The sequence below is a fragment of the Myotis brandtii genome, unplaced genomic scaffold, assembly GCF_000412655.1.
Source record: "Myotis brandtii unplaced genomic scaffold, ASM41265v1 scaffold879, whole genome shotgun sequence".
In the NCBI taxonomy this organism is placed as follows: domain Eukaryota; kingdom Metazoa; phylum Chordata; class Mammalia; order Chiroptera; family Vespertilionidae; genus Myotis; species Myotis brandtii.
In genome coordinates, this window is record NW_005371595.1 from 430456 (window position 1) to 440708 (window position 10253).

Sequence of the window (10253 nt, forward strand, 5' to 3'; positions counted from 1 at the left end):
CTATCTCTCTCTCCCTCTCCCTCTCTGAAATCAACAAAAATATATTAAAAAAACAAAATGTCAGGGTAACTTGTAACTTCCCTTTTTTCAGACCCTGAGCTCCTAAAATGCCCTGGGCTCCAGGACAGATACCACAAATTCCTTCATTGTTATTCTTATTATGTTAATTGTTGACTATTAACTATCCTGTACCCACCTAAGTAAAAGAAGTATGTGTCTATAGTTTTACTCTTTATACAATCCCGCTTTGCTTCCTCCCGCCTCTCCAATCTATCACCAATGGGTTTCATGTAACCCACCTACGTCCCCTCCTTTGATTCTAATGTATAAAAATAGATGAAAAACCGCCATTCTCGGAAGCATTATCCCAATCTGTTGAGATTCTGCTTCCTGGCAATTGTTGACAGTTTGGCTCAAATAAACTCACAAAAATTCTTTACAGTTTTGAAGGTTTTTACGTTAACGTTACGCAATATACTCCCCCCAGTGGGGTACGAGAAACTGTCCTCTACCCTCAAGGTTCTTCTGGCTGGACTAATAATCAAATAGACACCAGGCAAATTAATGAGACAATCACCAAATTTAACACATACATATGTATGGGACCCGCATACATGAGAGTCAGAGACCCCACACGCACGAGGTTCAGAGACAGAAGGGAACATGGGTATGTGAGGCCTCCTGAGCTTGAGATGAGGTGAGGTGCCTTGGGGGCTTCAAAGGGTCATTGCAGGGCGATAGAAGAGCACATGTTCAGTAAATAGAAGTCTCAGTGGATACAAAAGGCTATGGCTGATCACTTCTTATTATGGGCAAGGCCCTAATTCAAGTTCTTCTAGGTCGTGTAGGGAGGGGCAGAAGTTTCCCTGGGGCCTAGAGGAGGCTAAAGTTGCCTTTAGCTCAAAACAATCCACATACCACAGAGGCGCATCTTGGAGTGCCTCCTCCTGATCCGCACACCCCCACTGAAAAAGATTTGTTGTGACTCACTCCAAGTCCTTCATACCCAACTCAACAGCATGACGGGAAGGGCACGGCCCCAGAGATCACTGTCTATCTGCCCAGTCGTAAGAGTGTCCCACAGATCTGGCCGACAGCCTTGGGAGGCTGCTACTGCTCACAGAGACCTATCCCTGGGTGAGGGGGTGGGGATCAAAGTGTGCTCAGGCCACCAACTACAGAATGACTTGGAGCTTCTAGCAAAATGCTCGCCAGCTGGAATGGATCTAGAAAAGTTTTCATTTAATCTGGCTCAAAAGTATTTCTAAAAATATAGGCTCACAATAGTTGCACTTTTAGCTTTTTTAATGGCATTTTTGGAGCATATGTTCTGTGCTGGTTGCTATGTATTCAAACATGTTTACCACGATTCTGTGAAACAGGCAGTGGGGAGAGACGCAGGCCTGACATTCTGTGGGTGGTGACTGGGGGTTTACCAAGGGCCCCATCCCTGCTCAAGGGCTGTACCTCCCGTCACATTCAGGATGTCGCACCCCCTGGGCTCCTGCGTGTGGGTGTGCAGAGTAGGGTGGTCGCTGCTCGGGCTGTGCCAGATTCAGTGAGTAAGAATGCACGACGCCAGACTTGACTTTGGGTGGTGAACACACGATACAATATACAGATGATGTATTACAGAACTGTACACTTGAAACCTCCATAATTTCATTAACTAATGTTACCCATACATTCAATAAAAATTAAAAAACAAAAAAAGAACAAGAAAAAAAAACAATTTAAAGAAAGAATGCATAGCAACAACTAGAACTTGTAATTCACATCAATAGCAAATAATTTTTAGCCTAAGTATCCAGCTAATAAAGAAAAAGAAAAGTACCCAGCTGAGCACGTATTTGGCTAATGGAGCTACTGCAAGCAGGAGTTCCGAGGGCGGAAGGAGGCCCCTGAGAATATATATCTGCCCCCTCCCTGCCAAGTCCCTCAGGACTGCACGCACGCCTCGACTGAAGGCCACAGCTCTGGTCACTGAGCCCTGTCCACACACCTTTCTCCCACACCAGGTGCTCTCTCAGGGCTGCTGCACTGGGGAACGCCCCAGGGTGAATGGCAGGGTGGAGAAGAGGTTTCACTGGAAGGAACCGGAACACTCGCTGCTGGTCCCCACATGGAGGTCTCAGTCAGGGGCAGGGCCTCTGCATGCGTGGTGGGGGGCACTAGGGGTCAGCCTGGAGCGGTCAGCCAGACAGATGAGTGTGCTGGGGCTGCAGTGTCCATTTACTCCAGGGAGAGGAGGTCAGGGTGACGACCGCCAGGCAAGCCTGTTGGAGTGTGGCCTGTGCTCTCAGTAGCAGAAGGCAAAGCCCAGGCCCTGGGTCCCCCCAGCCCCCGTCTTTCTCTGGTTTGAGGTGCTTTCTGCAGCAGTGAATGCTCCTGCTATGTGCCTAAGCTACGTGCACTCTATTCTACAGTCCTTGAAGCCCTCCCGGCCCACCTCTGCCTCTTCCATTGGCAAACCTATGTTTGTCAATTCACTGAGTTCCAGGGCCCTAGGGAGCTGGGCTTTCTCCAAATCCCTATTTTTTATTTTTCTTTAAATATATGTCCCTTTTATAGAAGGCAAAAAGTAATAATACTTTCTTTGATTTGTTTAATTTATTTGAAAACATTTGACCTTTCTAATTATAAAGGTAACACAGTGTGTTATGAAGAATTCAAATATAGGGTATCCTCCCCCCCCCCCCCCCCCCCCATGTATACACAATAGACTAATGGACTGCAGCTAGCCTGATGCAGCCCTGGACCTGCTACAAACGGAATGGAAACTTTGGACCTTGGCTTTGCTTCTAGCTTTACTGAAACCCCACCTACACTTCTTCTATGACTGGACTCAGGGAAATGAGACTTTGGAAACCCACGGATACAATTCCATGCAAATAAAATCACTCATTCTGTGCGACTCTCAGAAAATTCTTTCTCTCAAGGTATCATGAGGACTCTACTCCCAGCCCCCAGTGGGGAAAACGACACCCCGCTTCGTCCAATAACAGCGGCAGGAGGACTGGAGCAGTGGTGGCCAGTGGTTGGCCAGCAGCTCTGCAGTTAGAGCCCCCAGCCCCTCACCCTGAGCCATGTCCTCAGGGGAAGAGCTTCAGCCTGTTCTCCTGCCAGGGTCACAGTCCCTCGTGGAGGGAGAGGATGGATGTACAGGACCCCAGCACACGTGCAGGTCCCGGCCGATGTGGGAGCGAGTGCCTGGATCACCAGGGAGGTGTGTGTTAGACAAAGCACAGAGAACGGCAACACTGGAGCAGGGTAACTGCCAGCCAAAAGAGAGAGGAAAAAATATGCTTCCAGCCACCGGCCAGAGAATCCAGGCTCCGAGGAGCCTGTCTAGGGCTGGCCTCCACACCCTCTCCTGGCAGGAGTTCCCTAAGTTCCCCGAAGACTCGGATCTCAGCCCAAGGAAGATGCAGGAAGCGGCAGCTGCTGAAGGCACCGGGCCCAGAGAAGCAGGTGCCATGGCTGCGCTAAGCGGACTCCTGGCCCAGGAGCCTGGGAGGATGGAGAGTGCCCTCGGGTGTCAGGTGCCCTCAGCCTGCTTTCCAGTCCCGTGAACGGAGTGGTGGGATGAGGGCAGGACGGAGGCGCCCACCTATGGGGCCTCCTCCCTGCTCTTTCTCAGACAGCAAGGTGGGCAGAGGCAGGAGCCCAACGCTCTGAAGTTCAGCCCTAACATCAGTGGGGGAGACCATGGAGAGGGATGTTGAGGGGGCGCTGCAGGGGTGCGGGGTGTCTTTGAACTCCCAGGGGTTCTCTGCTTCACCAGTGAAGCATATGAGCACAGAGCAGGATGGCAGATTGGGGGGGGGGTGCACTGCCCAGTGCCCCAAGCTTGCTGCCCACCAGGCTGTGCTGTCCAGCAGCCCTGCAGTGCAGTAGAGAGGCCCCTTCTGGGGTGGATCAGTGTTTACAGAAAGGCTTGTGGCCTCTGGAATCCCATTTATGTCTACACCCCAGCCCCAGGAGAGACCCTGCCTGGATTGGTGCCTGCCATTTGCGTCTTGTCCCTAGGCCACTCCCCTGTCCCAGTTTGAGGACTCCTCCCCCAGCCCCTCTGGCTGAAGCCAAACCCAGAACAAACTTTATGCAAAAGCCAAGCATTCTCCACTGATAAAGAGCAGTGACAATAACGTATGAGAGAAAACTTTCTAAAAACTTTTAACCTGAGATCACGTGACCTGAGGTGCCCAAGTGATACCTGGAGAGATTAAGCTCAGCCACCTGGAGCTCGTTAGCTGGCCTGACAGGGGCCTCGAGGTAAAGGAGTGTGGGCTACCTGTGCCTGAGGGTGGCAGGGCTGCCAGTGAGGACAGGGACAAAGCACAGTCCTGGGGTCAGATTTCCCCCGGGGAGCCCAGCAGGCCCAGGGCTGCCAGATAAAAGGAATCAGGATGCCCCAGTACACTTGCATTTCAGATCAGTTATGACTGGGTGGGATGATATACTCAAATAAATCTTAGTATCACTTTGCAAAAATAGCCCTCGGGGTTCACTGTTGGCCCTCACAGGCTAGGGCAAGAGCGGGTCTGGGGGGCACACAGGAACCATAGCACATCCCTTAAGCCAGTGGTCTGCAAACTGCGGCTCACGAGCCACATGCGGCTCTTTGGCCCCTTGAGTGTGGCTCTTCCTAAGCCTTAGGAGTACCCTAATTAAGTTAATAACAATGTACCTACCTATATAGTTTAAGTTTAAAAAATTTGGCTCTCAAAAGAAATTTCAATCGTTGTACTGTTGATATTTGGCTCTGTTGACTAATGAGTTTGCCGACCACTGACCCAGATCAACAGAGGTGTAGAAGGTGAGGGGAATGTAAAATACGTAAGGAGAGGGAAATGATGCAAACCCATTGCCCCCAGAAAAGCAACTGTAGTGGCATGGACTAGTGGTGGGGATTAGTTCATCCCACTATTTTTCCTTTGTCCGTTCTCCTGGAAAAAGAAAACAACCAGAATCCAAGAGCGTTGTTCCCAGTTGAGTTGAAGTTATTATGTAAAGCAAGTGGATCCGACAGTACAATGGAAGTGCTGTATCCCCAGTTATCCATTTAGGACCCAGGCTCTCATTCTCCCAGCTCTCAGGTATCTAATGAGTTTCCAAGCTGGGGGATTTGGGGAGTGGGAAGGAGCAATGGGCTGGATGCAAGAACACCTAATTGGTCTTTAGTCCCAGTCCCTGTGATTCAAGGATGTGGGAGAGCAAACATCCATCACTTGAGAGACTTGCTCAATGCTGGATGAATCAGTTCTCTCTATTCAACTAAGAAACCAAGAATATGGGAGAGGTGGGAGTCAGAGGTTGAATCACCACAAGTCACAGAGTAGATTTGCAGTAAGCGTGGGATTTGAGCTCAAGATTTTAATTCAAGGCCCCAGGTCATTTTGTCATCCTGGAGGGGTCTTTTCAGCTCCTAGGCCTACTTTCTGGTTTCACGCTGGAGGACACTGAGGCCCTGGCAAGCTAAATGACGTGTACGAGATCTGCAACCAGGTCTTCTGACTCAGGAACTCGGATTTGTTCTGCGATACCCCATTCAGTGCAGTTCCACATGCTAACCATGTTAGCTGGATGTCCTTTGAAGTAGGTCTTGAGGAATTAAGCTGTAAAAAACTACCCAGTACCACCTTGGCAGGGCTGCCAGTGAGGACAGGGACAAAGCACAGTCCTGGGGTCAGATTTCCCCCGGGGAGCCCAGCAGGCCCAGGGCTGCCAGATAAAAGGAATCAGGATGCCCCAGTACACTTGCATTTCAGATCAGTTATGACTGGGTGGGATGATATACTCAAATAAATCTTAGTATCACTTTGCAAAAATAGCCCTCGGGGTTCACTGTTGGCCCTCACAGGCTAGGGCAAGAGCGGGTCTGGGGGGCACACAGGAACCATAGCACATCCCTTAAGCCAGTGGTCTGCAAACTGCGGCTCACGAGCCACATGCGGCTCTTTGGCCCCTTGAGTGTGGCTCTTCCTAAGCCTTAGGAGTACCCTAATTAAGTTAATAACAATGTCCCTCCCTATATAGTTTAAGTTGAAAAAATTTGGCTCTCAAAAGAAATTTCAATCGTTGTACTGTTGATATTTGGCTCTGTTGACTAATGAGTTTGCCGACCAGTGGCTTAAGCCATCCCACCGCTCTCTGAGTCCTCACCTGGAACGTGTGAAGTGCTGGGACCTCTGAGCACAACCCACTTGGCACATTGGCTTAAAAAAAAAAAAAAGAGCAGAGTCCCACCTCGGCCTCTCACCAGGCCTCCTGCACCCACTTCAGCAGTGGGAGCCCCAAGGGCCTCCAAGGGCTTTAGGCAGCCCCTCATCATCCCCTTCAGCCTGAACCCCACTTTTTGGCGTGGGCATCTGACATTTTCTTGGTAGAAGTGCTTTGCAAAGAAAGCTCCCCAAGCAGGCTGCAGCCCCCAGTCCTTTCTGCAACCAGAAAAGAGAGTTCCAGAACCTGACTGACACCCCACCGTCCCCTCCAAGCTCTCAAACCCGCAGAACACCAGCCTCTCCAGGGGAGGTTTTTAAAGCTCTGGTCCTGGGCTTCACGCACAGCTGGAGTTCAGTGGCCAGCGGTGCAGCTGGGCATCAGGCTTTTAGGAAATCTCTTCTAGTGATTCTATCACGCCGCCAGGACCAGCTCCCCTGCTCTAGGGAATGAATCAGATCGCCATGGCTTGGGCATGCCTGAGGGTCCGGCCTGAGAATCCCCACGCAGAACCAGGTTTGAATGCACGCGGCTTAGGAGTGTGGTGAGTATAAGAACTTGGATCAGACGGGCAAGGTGTACTAGTAGCCCCAGGTCAGCCCCACAGAGGCCAGAGGCAAGTCACCTGTCCATCTGAGACTCAGTCTCCTCATTATAAGGTCAGACAGGTGACCCCTCCGTATGTTTCAGCGGTGAGAGCAGAAGTGTGCACACAGAACACTGTGCACGATGCTCGTTGTGCACAGACATGCCAAAAATGGCAGTTACTATGTTAGAACGTGAAACACCCGATCTGTCTTATTTCAAAGGTGCCACTAGTCATGCGTGGACTATCAATGCTGAACATATGGAACCGATTATGCCTTAGGCTACTCAGTCTTCAGTGAAACAGGAATATGTGTTTACTTAAGCAAGGGCTTCCTTCTCCTTCCCCGCTGGCAGCACACCAAGTGTCAGAGAAAGGCACTGACGGAACACTTTCTGGCCCAGGTCCTGCAGCAGCTTCCCCGCGGGAGTCTGCGGCTGGTTCTCCCCGAGGGCCAGGCATGGCCTTCCCAAGTCCCAGGAGCGACTCTCAGACTCCAAGTTTATTTCCTCCACAAGCCACACCCAACACGTATGCCCTGGCTCACAAACACCTGGATTCCTAGTCATAAAAAGTCATTCTTTTAAAGAAATAGTATTTCCTTTTAAAATGTGACCATCTCGGGAAGACCAAACACCTTAGCAAGAACAGTCTGTCTTTCCTAAGTGACAGAAGGCAAAGAATTACCTCTAAAAACAGATGAATTTTTTCCTGTCCCTCCCACAAAAACACCAGACATTGTATATAAAACAAACATTCTTTTTAAAACCCTGAAAACTGGAGAGAAGGAAGATTGACAAAGGACCTCGGAACCCAAGAACACCATAAAGATGAATTCCCTGGGTTTTCCCCTTGGGAAATGCTAATAGGCAGAGACCAAAAATGAACAAACAAACCCCAAGCAAGCTGTTCTCTCCAAGGGCCAGGAAAGGGGTAGCTCAACAAGACAGAGGACTTTGAGATAATAAACGGCTCTCCTCTGGGCCCACAATCTATGGCTCCATCCCGCCGAGGCCAGCAAAGGTCAAGGGGAAGCCTGGACTTCACCCTCACCAGGCTGTGAAGGGGTGACAGCAGTTCCACAGGGTGGTATCAGAGAGGGCCACGTGGAGAGCTGGGCTGTCATCCCCACTGGCTGCTGTTAGTCAAGACCCAGTGGGGAGCTCGAACTTCCACACCCACCTGGCATTAATGAGGCATCGCCTTGTCCCCCCTGGGGTGGTTATCAAAGTCAGGGCTTTCCCCACTGCCCAGCGAGGGCATTCCTTCCCCTCCTCTGATGTCAGGGGAAGTCAGGTAGGGAATAGTCAGAAAGTAACCAGGCTCTCCTACACCTCCCAGCGAGGGAGGTAGCAGGGGTGGCCTTGCAAGCAGCCAGAACTCACACCCCACCTGTGACCAGCAGTGACCAGGATGCTCCCACACTCAGAGTTGGTCAATGGAGGCTGAGTTGGTACCTATGCTGCCTCCACCAGGCAGTAAGAGGCAGCATAACCTCCTTCCCTTCCAGAGCAGATCAGAGGAAACCAGATAAAAGACTTAAATAAGAGCCAAAGTCTTATAATACCCAAAATGTCTAGGTTTCAATAAAAAATTTTGTCTCAGTGAAGTATCAACACCAAGATGACAGAGAATTATCTGAAAAAGCTTTTTTGTTGTTGTTGTTAATCCTCACCCAAGGATAATTTTCCCATTGATTTTTAGAGAGAGTGGAAGGGAGGGAGGGAGGGGGGAGGAGAAAGAATGAGAGAGAGGAAACCATCAACCGGGGCCGGGGATCAACCCGTAACCCAGGTACTCTTCCTTGACTGGAAATCGAACCCGCAACTCTTTGTTGGGCAGGCCAACACTCTAACCACTGACCTATATCAGCCAGGGCTGAAAAAGTTTTTAAAGGAATTATAAAAATACTCCAACAAGCAATTAGGAACATGAAATAGAGGAAAAATAAAAAGTCTCAGCAAAGAAATAGAAGACATAAAAAGAACCAAATGGAAATTTTTTAATGGAAAACTACAATAGTCTAAATAAAAACAATTCAACGGGTGGGCTCAAAGCAGAATGGAGGGACAGAGGAAAGATCAGTGAACTGAAAGATAAAACATCAGAAAAGTATCCAATCGAAACAACAGAAAGAAAAGAGGCTGAAAAATAATGAAGAGTCTCTGGGAGCAGTAGGACTATTATTAAAGATCTAACATGTGTATCATCCGAGTCCCTGAAGGAGAAGAGGGAGGGCAAGGCTAAAAAAGTAATTGAAGAAATGTTGGTTGAAAACTTTCCAAATCTGCCAAAAGATACACATCTACAGAATCAAACATCTGAGTGAACCCAAAATAAGATAAGCTCCAAAAATATCCATGCCAAGATACATCATAGCCAAACTTTTAACTACTAAAGACAAAAAAAAAAAAGGCATTTTGAAAGCACACAGAGAGATGGAAAACTATGAGAATTTGTTATCAGAAGACTTACGCTAAAGGAACGTCTCTAGGAAAGGAAATAATGAAAGAAAGAAACCTGAGTCATTAGAAGGAAGGAAAAATCATAAAAAGCAAAAATATTGGTCAAGCCCTGGCCAGTGTGGCTCAGTTGGCTGGGAATCAAACCCACAAATGTTAGGTGCACAGGGCCTCGATTCCCAGTCAGGGCATACTAGTATAAGTAGGTTGCAGGTTGGATCCCCAGTGAGGGCCCTCATCAACGGGCCCTGACTGGGGATTATACCTTTGGGTATTATAAGACTTTGGCTCTTATTTAAGTCTTTTCTTTTATCTGGTTCCTCTGACCCACTCTGGTAGGGAAGGGGGTTATGCTGCCTCAACCAATCAATGAATCTCATATCGATTTCTCTTCCTCTCTCTTTCTTCCTCTCTCGCCCTCTTCTCCCCTCCCTCTCCCGCTCTTCATCTTCCTTCCTTGCTCTCTCAGTCATCAATGTAAAGCATATCCTCAGGTTAGGATTTAAAAAATAATCATAAAAAAATAAAATAAAAGGAGGTAGGGATTCTGTATTTCATTTAAACTGCTAAAACATCAACACTTAATATTACATGTAAATGATCAAAATATGCTTATTAAAAGACAGAGATTGGCAGACTAGAGTAAAAAACATGACCCAATTATCTGCTATTTATAAGCAATTCACTCCAAATATAATTATACTAGAGGCCTGGTGCACGAATTCGTGCATGGGTGGGGTCGGGACGGCCAGGCCCAATCGGCCCAATTGGCTGGCTGGGGGGAGGGTCCTTGGGCTGTTGGCGGGCTGGCCCTGCCCCCTGGTCAAACTCCCAGTTGAACTCCCAGTCAAGGGGACAATTTGCATATTAGCCTTTTATTATATACTAAAGGCCTGGTGCACAAAAATTTGTGCACTCGGTGGGGGGAGGGGGGTCCCTCAGCCTGGCCTGTGCCCTCTCGCAGTCTGGGACCCCTCGGGAGA

General features: G+C 49.0%; 1 protein-coding gene across 1 annotated transcript in view; it reads right to left on the reverse strand.

Moving 5' to 3' along the window:
- Window positions 1–10253, reverse strand: part of MERTK (MER proto-oncogene, tyrosine kinase) — a 104462-nt gene that overhangs the window by 81827 nt on the left and 12382 nt on the right. The gene's annotated exons all lie outside the window — the stretch shown is intronic.